Raw genomic sequence first — 12,631 nt, forward strand, 5'->3', positions numbered from 1 at the left:
AAAAAAAAAAAAAAAAAAAAAAGAGGGAAAAAAAGGTCAGGTTCCCTTCCTCCCACAGGTCCCAGTGGCCACTTTTTTGTGAGCTGGCATCCTGGCTCCTTCTGTCCACCCCAACCCCAAGGGCTCAGAGCACAAGCCATGGCTGAGTTTTCTGTGTTAACATTTGCTTTTCTACCAAAGATGCCCCCATTGTACAACCGAAGAGTCAAACTGACTGGGTCACCATGTGCTTAGAATCCTTCAAGAGTTCACCTTTATTTGCCAAAGCGCACCTGAGCTCCTTATCCTGGCATGTGAGGTCTTGCACAGGCTGGTGAACCTGATGCCCTCACCCGTGGAGGGCCTAGCACGTCTGGGTGCCTGCACTTCGTGCCATCACCTGGGTCCCCATCTCCACTGGAAACACCCCACCTACAGAGCCAAGCACAGCTCAAGAGCCAGCTTGTTGGTAAATCTGCCTAGGCCCCAGCCGTGTGCCTCTCTGCTGAGTCCTCGGCATCACAATGCTTCCACCCACCATTCACTCAGCAATCACCCTGAATGACTGCAGAGTGGCCTGTATGAGGACATACAAACCCCCTACCTCAAATAAACAAATGGTCTGTTAACAGGACAGAAGAAAACTACCTGTATTAGAGGGGGACGGGTAGCACAGAGGGTGAAGACAGGGTGCTAGGGTCAAAAGTGGAGTCTTCCAGGGCCTCTGGGCACAGGTGTGGTGCTCTTTAGAGGTACGTGTCACCACGTGTGTTGGGGCAGGAGTCCCATCCCATCAGGGGTAGACAAGAAGAAAGTCCCTGCTAATGGAATGAGGCAAGGGTATCAGGGCTCATGATGAGGCACAGTCTATACCAGGCCCCTGCCCTAAGGACAGTCCTCCTCAACAGCTCTGTGAGGTCACCTTTCCCCAAGCCCACTCTGCAGACGAGGAAGCTGAAGCTCCAGATTCACTGATTTGCCTACCACCCGAGGATGGTTAACCTGTGCAGATATAATGCCAACCCAGGCCCCTCTGCTTACCAAGAGCATACTCTATCACTGCACTAAGGTACTGCAGGTCAGGTGTGGCTCAGGCAGGGTGTGCGGGAGGCAGGACTGATGTGGTGGATGGTGAGGGATTCTTGAATCATCACAAGATGATGTATCTCATAAGATGCAAGGGAAAGATTTGCACGCTGGGGAGTATGGGAGCTTGGGGGCTTTGGGGGCTGCCAAGCTCTGCATTCAAGGGAGCTCCTGAAGGTTGTGGGGGGAGGTGACTGTCAGCAGGGTCCCTAAGAACAGCCGGCATACAGGGTTTGGACAAAGTTAAGCCTTCCCCCTGGGTGCCCGCGGCTCCAGAGAACTCTGGAGGAAAGACCCAACATCTGGAGCAGCAATGCATGCCATGGGCTGCCAGCTGTTGGGAACAGACAGGGGGTGGGGTGAGGAGTGTGGCACAGGTGCTCTTACAGAAGGGACTTTCTGAGAAGCAGGAACCACAGTGGGGAGGTGGGTAGTGGGTCCCAAGGGAGACCCTGCTGCAGCCGAAGGGTCCCTACTCTTTTCCCTCCTCCCTGGCCCACATCTGTCTGCTCCCTTCACATGCACCTGGGTCCCCACATGCTTACTCCCTCCCAGTTTCAACGTTTGGCTGCAAATCCAGGGAGACAAGTTGCCATGTCCCCAGATTCCTCCCAGAGAAGTGGCAGATGGAAAGGAGAGTCTGAGCCCCAGCGCCTGCCCTTCTGGGCTCTCTGTCCTTACATATGATACTTAAGACTCTGAGCCTCAGTTTACTTCTCTGTAAAAAGAGTGGTGATATATCAATGAGGGCGCTAGGCAAGCATGGAGAGCATCCCACACCATGCTTGGCAACAACTGTGTGTTCTGTCGCTCACAGTAATATTACAAATGCCTAACCGCTGGGCACTGCAGTGGACGCTGGCCAGCAGATAGGGGCTCTCGGAGGCCCCTAGGTGGTGGCATTAGCCCTTTAGCTACAGGAATCCCAGGGGAGGGACACTGGGGGGACAGAGTGGGGGACAGAGGATATTTACAAGCTGTAAAATAGCACAGAAGTCTTGCCCTTGGGGCCAGATGTAAGATTTCAGAATCTTCTGCACTTTAGACAGCAAATACTGCATATTTCAGTGGCCTCTGATAATCGAATACACTGAAATTTCTGCAGTGAAATACATGACTATAGAATACATAAAGGCTATAAATAGCCTCACTCAGACTATAAATAGCCTTGCTTCCTATCAGGCGGGATTTTGCTGCCAAATGAGTTAGGAAAAAGCATTTGGTTCTCTGAGCTTGCTGAATTTTGGAATTGAGGATGAGTGGGATTTTGCTGCCAAATGAATTAGGAAAAAGCATTTGGTTCTCTGAGCTTGCTGAATTTTGGAATTGAGGATGAGGATTGCGGACATGCATCTCCCCGTTTTCACCACATATCGGTGTGAACCAGCCACACAGCAGCCCTGGCTTATCCCACACCCAACGCGGCGCAGATGAGCATCGGGATTTTGCTGCCAAATGAGTTAGGAAAAAGCATTTGGTTCTCTGAGCTTGCTGAATTTTGGAATTGAGGATGAGGATTGCGGACATGCATCTCCCCGTTTTCACCACATATCAGTGTGAACCAGCCACACAGCAGCCCTGGCTTATCCCACACCCAACGCGGCGCAGATGAGCATGCCATGTGCACTGACCCTAAGGCTCACCAGCCCTCTGACCTTGGGAAAACGGCACAAGGAGATTAGTCTCATATAAAAACAAATGTGCGCACACAAGCACTCACACACACATGCACACACAGCAACATCTATAAATATAATCACATCAGCCTCACGCACAGAGGTACACAAGGACCCAGGACCCAGCTCTGGGAGTGGAACCTGCGCAGCCCCCAGAGGCCACAGACCCTGGCTCGGGTCAAGCCCTGCCCACACTGACAACAGTCTTTGCCTGGACAAGGGGAGGAAGGACAGGAATGAGCAACAGGGCTGGGGCTTGGTGGTCAAGTGCTCCCTAACCCTGCACAGAGGAGGAGGTTCCAATCCAAGTAGAGGCCAGACCCAAGTTGCATTTCTTCACTTGCAAAGTCTGAAGAATACAGGCCTCACAGGGTTTTATGGGGGCATGAAGGGCCCTGGGGCTTGCACACAGTTGGGGTTTGGGGAATGCTTACTGATTCTGTTCTGTGGAGTTGTTTAAATGTACAATATAAAAAAGGGGGTTAAAATGTGTGTCCCCCTCAGTCCCAGAAATGCCCTCCTGCCCCCAGGGCTCTTTTGAGGTAGGTCCCTTTGTGGGTCTCTGTCCTACACCAGACCGAACCTTCAGGATGCTCTGGCTGCCAAAGGCAACCTCCAAGAGACTGCGCTCAGCGGTCTGGAGGGAAGAGCCTAGAGTGGGGAAAGGCTTACCCTGGAGGTTGGGGCATGACATCTAAGACAAAACAGGGGCTTTGCAGTCAGCATGGGGTTCTGATTGCATCTCCACCCCTTACCTGGTCTTGAGCAAGTTACTTTAATTCTCTGGGCCTCACTCTTATGTCTATAAAACTAGGTCCAACACCACGTATACCTCCTAGGGTCGTGGAGGGAATAAACTAAGAGACAATGAGGACAAGGCACGTAGCACACAGCACCAAAGTGGCTGCCACTTTCACCAGTATCCTCACGCAGACCGTAGGACTAGAAGGAAGAACTCATGGGTATTACTATCATTTGGTCACTGGGCATCATAACCACCCCTCCTAGCAGCTACTGGAACCTCTGCCCCCAACTCATCAACCCTCTCAGTAACGCCATGAGGCGGGTGAACAGATGCCCTCTACCCATTTCAAACTGAGAAACTGAAGCCAAGAGAGTGATGGGGACATGGCCAAGGTCCTCAGGCAAATCAGTAATGGGGAGAGGAAAAGAACCTTTGATTCTAGGCCCAGGGTGACACAGCCACCTCTCTGCACTCCAGAAACCAGGCACCCCAGGGGCACAGGTGTGGGGAGGAGCATCCAAGGGCCTGGGCTGGGGAAGGCGTGGGGGGCTGGGGTGCAGGGAACTGAGTCATCTTTCAACTGGCCCAAGCCTATCGCTCACAGTCTGGCTCCTCTATCCTTGGCGGGGAGCCTGGGGCTATTTCAGGAAGCTCTGCACACAGCCCGCCACTTCCCTGCCAGGCTGACTGGGTCAAAAACAAAACCAGCCCAGCAACAGCCCTATGTCAACAGGGTGGGAAGTGAGGAGGCGCTGAACAGCTCTGAACTGAACAGCAGGGATGGGGGAAAGTCGGGGGAGGCGAGGGGAGGGTGGCAAATCACACCCACCCTGCAAAAAATCAAAAACAAAACAGGCAGGTGGGAAACAAACTAAGGGAGTTGGAGGCAGCAAGATACAGTGAAAAAGACTAGCTTTGGGATCAGAAAGACATAACTTCAAAGGCTAGCTTGGTCTCTGAGCAAGTCACCTAACCGCTCTGGGCCTCAGTTTACCCATTTGTAGAAACTGCACCCACCTCACAGGGCGGGGTAGGTTAAGAGGCACTGGGCACACGTCTGCCTGCTGCCTTGGCCTGATACACCCTGGTCGCCCTCTGGAGCACTGCTCAGAGCCTTCTCTGCCAGGCAGCCCATCTACAACCCCCATCCTGCAGGCACTGGCCACCCACGGCAGCTGGAAGCCCCTGGACAGCGGAACCAGGCGCATGTCTATCCTCGTGCGACCTCAGTGCTGAGCCGAGTGGCTGCCCAATCAGGGTGTGAGATCAAACCCGAGGGGCCACCCAGAAAGCTTTCTGAAGAGTATCCAAGAATCCAGGGGATGAGGGAGGATAGTGTGACTCCATCCCCAGCATCCAGGGCTCCTCACAGCCCTCTGGTCACCATCAAGGGGGAAGCAGCAGGACTCATTCGTCACTAGCTGCTGCCTTTCAGGGTCAGGGAGAGAACCATCTGGTCCCAGGGATGGAGCACAGTGCCCGGCCTGGAGCAGGTGTGCAGTCGACACCTGTGGATGGAATGAACAGGGATCAGGGCTGGCAGTAGAGTTAGGAGGACTGAGGATGGGAATGGCATTTAAGGGCATTTCCAAGGCGCCAGGCACTGCATGAGTAGCTGACATACCTTGACTTGGATGGGGCCCAGCAAAAGGGAAGGGACGTGCCGAGGTCACTGAGCAAGGTGATGTGGGACAACAGGAGTCCTGCAGGCTCCAGGAGGGCCGGGGTTCTCAACACACTGTGCCACTGAACGCTCACCCTAAAATGACTAATTGTATATTTTGTGACTCTTGCCTCAATCAAAAACAACTTAAAAGCCCTGGGTTTGAGGTGGCAGCTCCAACCAACAGGCACCCCAGGCCGGCAGAGGTGGTCTTCATTCTCTCAGAGCAGGCAGGTGGGAAGGGACAGGGAGCATCCAGGCGCTGTGGGGCACCTGGTACTGGCACTGGGGACTGTGTGGATCATGGTCACTCTGTGTTCAGAGCCACCCTCCATCACCCTAGATATCAGAGACTTCTAGAAATCAAATTCAGGAAGGGCTTCAAGGAGCAGCATGATTGTCTTTTTTTAACTGTGGGGACTCGGGCCCTTTGGGGGCAAAGACTCACTCGAGGTCTGCGGCAGGTCACAATGGGGCTGCGCCTTGTTCCCTCCAAATCCAGCCTGGTGTATATGTGACTGTGTGGGGACCAGCGTCACAGTGACCATTGAGAGGGGCACAATGCATCTCATCTGTGATGGTCCCAGACACAGAGAAAGGAAGCTCTTATAGGTGCCAAGTGTCAAGATGGCAGCTCCACAGCATGCCTGGGTGACATGTCCGATGTGTCCAGGTGCCTTTGGGGGTCCCTGACCTCGTCCCTGCAGTTGTCAGGTGGGGCCGCAAAAAGAGACGGGAATCTTCTCTGCAATGCCCATCCTGCAAGAGGGGCTCAACCACCTCCCAGGACGTTGCTAGAAAGTTCCTAAGCTGAGCAGAGTTTGCCTTCCTGGGACTCAGCCTGGGGTCTGGATTCAGCCTTTCTTCTCTAGGACACCTTAAAGTAGCATCCGAATGGCATGCCTTCTCGGGGCAGCTGTGCATGGGGCCAGCTCCCCTGCTCTGGTCTCTCTCATTCTATTCACGGAGGTAACGTTGCCCTAGCTGACGATGGGGCCCAAGGCTGCTAAAAGCCCCAGCTCTGTTTCCTGGGACCAGCTGCCAGACCACCATTCCCTGGCCAGCACTGCAGGCTTGCCCTCTAACTGGTGACATTCTACCTGCTGGGGAAGTGGGTTAACTAGTGCGCCCCTCTCCCCAAATTCACATCCACCTGGAACCTCAGAATGTGACCTTATTTGGAAATAAGGTCTTTGCATATGTCATTAGTTAAGGATCTCAAGATGGGCTCAAAATCCAGTGACTGGAGTCCTTATAAGAAGAGGAGAGAAGCCAGAGAAACAGAGGAAAAGGCCATGTGAGATGGAGGCAAAGACTGGAGTGATGCAGCCACAAGCCGAGCAACACGCTGGGCCAACAGGAGCTGGAAGAGGCAAAGAAGGATCCTCCATAGAAGCTTCTGCAGGAGACATGGCCCTGCCGATGCCTTGATTTTAGACTTTTGGAGTTGTGAGAGAATATATTTCTGCTATTTAAGCCACCCAGTTTGTGGTCATTGGTTATGGCAGCCTCAGGAAACTAGTACACTGGGTTTGTGGCTTTGGGAAACAGGACATACCCTGAGCTGGAGTGTACATAATCCAGTGTCCCCTACTCTGGACACCCTGTGGGAGAAGAGCCAATGGGCTCCTGGTTAGGAGGGTGACATTGGCGCCAGGGCAGGACTGAGCCAGCCTGTACCAGCCTATTACCAGGGCTGCAGCCCGATTAGCTCAGGGCATTTGAGGAGCCAGAGGTGGGAAACCCATCTGAGTACAGGCTATTAAGACACTTGAGGGGAAGTGTCCACTTGGCCTGGAGCGTACAGTGGCCCTAAGGACTCCTTGGAGATGTCCTAACCCAGGGACAGCAGGTTTCTCTGATGAGAAATGCTCCCAGTGAGATTTCAGATCCCCCGCCCTGAACTTTGGCTCAGCAGCCCCCACCTGACTCCATTTTTGGAGAATCTCTCATAGTGGGGGAAGGGAGTTGGCCAAGGCTTTTGGAAGCCTTAGGACTAAGACCATGGGTTTCTCTGAGACCCTGTAAAATTATAGGATCTCAGACTGCTTCCACATTTGCAAACCCCTGGCCCCTGCACCACCCAGGGACCATGGGCTCTGCCGTACCAAGGGACATGGTGAGGACCATTGCAGTACTGAGAATGTCGGGGCTCGAAGGGCTCCGAGATGGCCAAGCCCAGCATTTCTCAAACTGAAGTACAGGAATGAGCTGAATGGGAAGCCCTTAGCAAGCTTGTTTAAAATGCAGATTCCTGGCCCTCCCCCCAGACCCACTGCAGCAGTACCCCTATGAGGCCAATGAACCTGCGTTTTAAACACATCCCCCAAGGTTAGTGGGAAGCCCACTGGAGGATGAGGCCTGGTTCAGCCTCCCTCATGCACAAGTGGAGAGCATGGAGCTAGGACGGGGTCTACTTCAGGCCACACAGCAGAGCCAGGGGAGAATCCATGGCTCTCCTGGGCCTGGTTGGTGTCCCTGTGGGTCTGGAGTCAGATGACCAGAGTCCTCCTGGCTCAAAGAGCCCTTCTTCCAGTAAAACTTCCCCATCTTTCAGGCCTCCAGAAGCCTTCCCCAGGCCCTGAGAGTTGGTTCAGTCCCCAGGCACCTTGCACCCACTTTTCTTCTGGACTTCATCAGACTGTACTGTGGCCATGTCTGCCTTTGAGCTCAGGGACCGAGCAAAGTGATTTCCCCAGTGCTCGGTCAGAGCAGTTGCTCAATAAAGACAGGTGCCCAGAAAATATTTGCTGTGTCCCAGAGCAGTGTCTGACCTTGGGAAGGTCACTCAACTTCGTGCCCCTGTGTGGAACAGATTCTGGTCCTCTGCTCTGACCATTTCACAAGGCCAAAGTGAGAATCAGCCAGCAAGCCAGATGCAGCGTGCTTGAAAGCTGCAAAGTGGCATCCAGATATCAGCTCTGCGTGTGGGCACTCACACCACCAGCAGGTTCTCACAGACTCACTGGCCATGGTGAGACCCTGCTGGTGGACTGGGCAATGGGAGAGAGCCCCCAGGGCAGGCAGATTCTGGAGGCTCCGCTTACCTTCTCCCTAGCATGGAGCCAGGGATGAGAGGTTGCCATGCCCCGACCCCTGCCCCAGCACAGGTCACTGCTCTTGGGGACTTAATCCTGCCCTAGCCCCACACCTAAGTCTGGAAGAGAGGACTTCAGCTATGCAATTAGCCGGGGCCCAGCAGGCAAGTGAAATCAGGCGGCAACAGCATTTTAAATTTAACCGTTCCTGGTCCCCATCTGTGCAGCCTTGATAAAGCCCGTTCACAGCCACAGGCTGAGGGAATGGTGTGCCCACGCCTCGAAAACTGTGAAGTGCTTCACAAGGGCACAAGGCGCCGGCCTGGAACAACGTGTCCTGCACACACCGTCCCTTTGTCCTTCTGTCTCCTGAGGGCATCCACCATTAACCCGGTAGTGCGAACTAGGAAACTGTGGCTCAGAGAGGTCAAGGGAATTCTTCGAGAGCTCACAACCAGGTTGATGGCAGAGCAGAGACAAGGACGAGGTCTTCTGACTTGACCTTCTCCCCTTCTTTCTGTCCCCTGAGCACAGTTCAGCTTTGAGAGGTGATGGGGACCTGGTAAGGAAAGTTCCTCTTGCTATAGCAATAAAATGGGAAAACTGAGGCACAGAGTGGGCAGCACTGTGAGGTCAGACAGCGAGTTAAGGCTGACAGTCAGGGCTGGCTGGTTAGTTCAGTTGGTTACAGCATGGTGTTTTAACACCAAGGTCAAGGGTTTGGATTCCCACACAAGCCAGCTGCCAAAAACAAAAAAAAGGCTGGCAACTGTCCCCCTCCCGCTGTCTCCAAGACACAACACAACACCTTCAGGACTCTGGTTCATTCATTTTCACCAAGCTTGGTTTTGTTGGGAGGCCGCAGAGGCTGGGAGTGGGCTGTGTGGAGCAAAGCCAGGGCCCCAGACTCTTGGATTCTGGGTCTAGTGTTCCCTCCCAAAAGTCACTCAAGGTTCTGGGATTGGACATTTATCTGAAAGGGGCTCTCAAGAGGCTGCCAGCAGCAGGGAGGGCCATGAAGCTGACCTGATGGGTGAACCTGCAACTTCACATAGGACTAAAGCAAAACCAGCACCTAGTCAAGAAGCCATCCTAAGATACAATTTCCTCTCACCTGGAGCTCTGGAAGAAGAGACCCAGCCATCAGGCAGGGGCTCTGGGGAAGGCATCCAAGCCTGAATCTCGAACCCAGACAGGAGTCTGGGAAGGAGCTTGACTTTGGAGGAAAAGCCCTGCCTCAGGAAAGTCTAACCAATGCCCTAAAAGACACGCCCCCCACCACCGCCCCACAGTTCCCTATCCCTTCCAGGGCTTGCCGACCACCTCCAGCCTCCATGAAGACGGAGCTTTGGTTTTATTCACTTGGCTTCTTGTGGGGTCCTTACAGTATGAACCCTCTTTAGTTACCCCAGTATCCTGTCCACCTTTTGGAAATAGCTCTTAAATGCCTAGGTCTTTTATTTTTTCTTTACATTTTACTTTCACATAATCTTTGACTTACAGAAAAGCTGCAAAACTAACATAAGAACTCCCATCTACACTCTACCCAGAACCACTAAGTGTTTACCTCTGCTCCATCTGCTCACCCTCTCTGCATATCTGTATGGGCATACAGTCTTTCCTGACTCATCAGAGTAAGTCACCGGAAGGTTTTGTCTATAACAACAACAGTCCCCTCTCCACTGCTGCAATACACGTGGTTCACTTCTGAGCACTTCACATCTGTCCTTGGTGTTGCAGTATGTGAGGTAGACAGTGTTAACTCATGTTGCAGATGAGAAAACTGAGGCACAGATCTCCCACTCTGCTGAGCCACTGATGCCTAAGTCCTCAGCATGAAACAAACAGACCCCATGATGCAAACTGTCTTCCTGATGACATGATCTGCTGTAACAACTTTTAAAAGCAAGAGAGCCATGCTGCCCCCATAGCACAAAAGTAGATCAGGGTCTGCGTGATCCGATTCTCTACTGCATAGGGTTGACTTGCGCACTCTGGGCGGAAGCTAAGGGCAGGGGGTGGGTGGGCAGGGTGGACAAAGGGCCTCCCCTCCCCCACTCAGCCTCAGGCCACCTGTGCACTTCTTTCCTTTTCCCTTCCTCACACTACTGGGATGGAAGGACATGGAATTTAGGTAGAGTAAGCATCACTCCCTAGGCTACCCCCTCCCAACCTCCTTCCACATCAGGCTCCCTCCCTGAAAGGCAAGGCCTGGGTCTAGTCTTCATCCTGAGAGCCCAGAGGCCTGCGGCCCCATGTAGAGCAGATGCATGTGTAAATGAATGAATGAATGAGTCAGAGACCTGAGTCCGGTTCTGCCTTCACAGACTGGGCAACTCGCCCCCTCTGAGACTCAGCTTACTCATATGTAAAATGGGGACAACACCAAGTACTTCTAGGGTGGTGGCAAATCATTAAATTAGATGAGATCTGTGGAGATGCCTGTGACGTGGGTATTAAGACCCCAGGCCAGATGTGGGTGAGTTTGCTGAGCCCTGCTCTGGAAACTGAACCAGAAAGTGGGGAGAAATGGAATGCAAAGCTAAAGATGCCCAAATACAAACAATGTGGAGAGAGTACACACACACACACCCCACATACAACACACACACCCCACAGTCACATACACACACATACACACATAATAAACCATACACATGCATGCACATACAGCACACACATGCATCCACATTACACACACCACAAACACATGGCCTTGCAGCTTGGCATACCTTCAGCTTAGCAGTCTCTCTCTGACAACTCCTTTCCCTTGGAGACCCTCAGAAGCCCAAGACAGAAAACTGGCACCCAGAAGCTGCCCCTGCAGACACAAACACGCCAATCTCTGTGACACATCAGTCAATACAGCAGAGCACAGGGGCAAGGAAAAGAAGGATGGTAGAAGAGGCAGGCAGCTCTTTCCAGAAGTAGACAGGGACAGTCTGTCTCACTCAGGTATGACAGAGCTGAAAAGCAAGGCATTTAAAGACAGCTGTACAAGTTTATCAACACCGGAACCATTTATACAAGCTCACATTAGTACAAGCAGAATGCCAAATGGTATGGGCACCCCTGCCAGCAGAGGGAGAGACGTATCTGAGTGTGTGCATGCGTGTGGGTGTGCATATGTGCACAAGTGTGAGTATGCATGTGTGTGTGTACCTGTGTGCATGTGGGCATGCATATGTACGTGTGTGTACAAGGAAATCACGGGAGACCAGGTAGTTTAATGCTCATGAGCTTCTTTCTTCCTGCACAGTTTAAATCATCCACGTAGTACCACCAACAGACTTTTTCAAAACTGGCCATGGCGCTAGGCAGAAGCAGAGGCTCAGGCTCAACCTCCCAGGCAGATGTTGCCCTGAGTCTCAGATCCCCAACCCGAGCCAGAACTGCTGGTCCTGCTCCAGCACAGCCTGGGGTGTGGACCCCCGCACACTGCAAGCCAGGCCAGGAGAAAATAAACCAAACTTTCGCTGCAGAGCTCCCCAGGCTTCAAGACATTTGTCTGAACCACCAACCAGGCTTCCCGCCGAGCACTTCCCTGAATCCCAGTGCTCCTGACAAATTAAAGAAGAAAGAGCCACTCACCGCCTGAAAGCCAGCCAACACAGTGATTATGCCATGTTTCCTGGAATGAGCTTTCCACACTCTCGCCGGCGGGAGCCATCGGCAGCCAGGGCTCCCACCTCTCCAAGCTGCTCTCACACCCTCTGCAGCTCCGTGTGATGCTTTCAAGTAAGTCACCACTACGTGAAATTACACTTCAGGGCATCCACTAAGGAAGGACACAGGAGGTGGGGAGGCTGGTACAGAACATTCAGGATCCACCCTGGATAAAGCAGTCAGGTTGGAGGAGCCTGTCTCCTGCCAAATGCCAGTTCGGCTCTGGCTGTCCTTTCAACTTTGGGGCTTGCTGATTGAAACGTGCACTCGGATTGCCCCGGACGCACATGAAAGACCCCAGGGCAGAGAAGCCCCGGCTGCAACAGTGCTGCTGGGCCGGCCCGCCAGTTCGGCTCTGGCTGTCCTTTCAACTTTGGGGCTTGCTGATTGAAACGTGCACTCGGATTGCCCCAGACGCACATGAAAGACCCCAGGGCAGAGAAGCCCCGGCTGCAACAGTGCTGCTGGGCCGGCCCCCCATCGCGGCTGACAGCAGAGATGAGAACGGAATGCCGCCACTCGTGGGCTGGGCTTTAAAGTGTCACATCAGATTTTCCATTCGTTGGCAAACCAAACAAAAACCAGCACACTGCCTCCCCACCCATCACACAACCAGAAACCCATCAGAATTCACAGTTAGCCAACCAGAATCCAGACGTGGGTAATGTCATTAAGAAGCCTGCACACCGCCCAGATGCCAGCAGGGGCTGGGTGAGTTTCCAGCTGCTGAGCAGAAGAAACACAAGACACAGCACAGATGTATGCAGACACAAAAGCA

General features: G+C 53.1%; 1 protein-coding gene across 1 annotated transcript in view; it reads right to left on the reverse strand.

Annotated features, from left to right (window-relative positions):
* PITPNM2 (phosphatidylinositol transfer protein, membrane-associated 2) overlaps positions 1 to 12,020 on the reverse strand; it is a 76,052-nt gene extending 64,032 nt beyond the window's left edge. Inside the window, exon 1 of the mRNA XM_008587785.1 lies at positions 11,779 to 12,020. The gene's annotated coding sequence lies outside the window, so the exon portion shown is untranslated. The remainder of the gene's footprint in view (positions 1 to 11,778) is intronic.
* Positions 12,021 to 12,631: the final 611 nt, after the last annotated feature.

The sequence above is a fragment of the Galeopterus variegatus genome, unplaced genomic scaffold (genome assembly GCF_000696425.1).
Source record: "Galeopterus variegatus unplaced genomic scaffold, G_variegatus-3.0.2 Scaffold4539, whole genome shotgun sequence".
Lineage (NCBI taxonomy): Eukaryota > Metazoa > Chordata > Mammalia > Dermoptera > Cynocephalidae > Galeopterus > Galeopterus variegatus.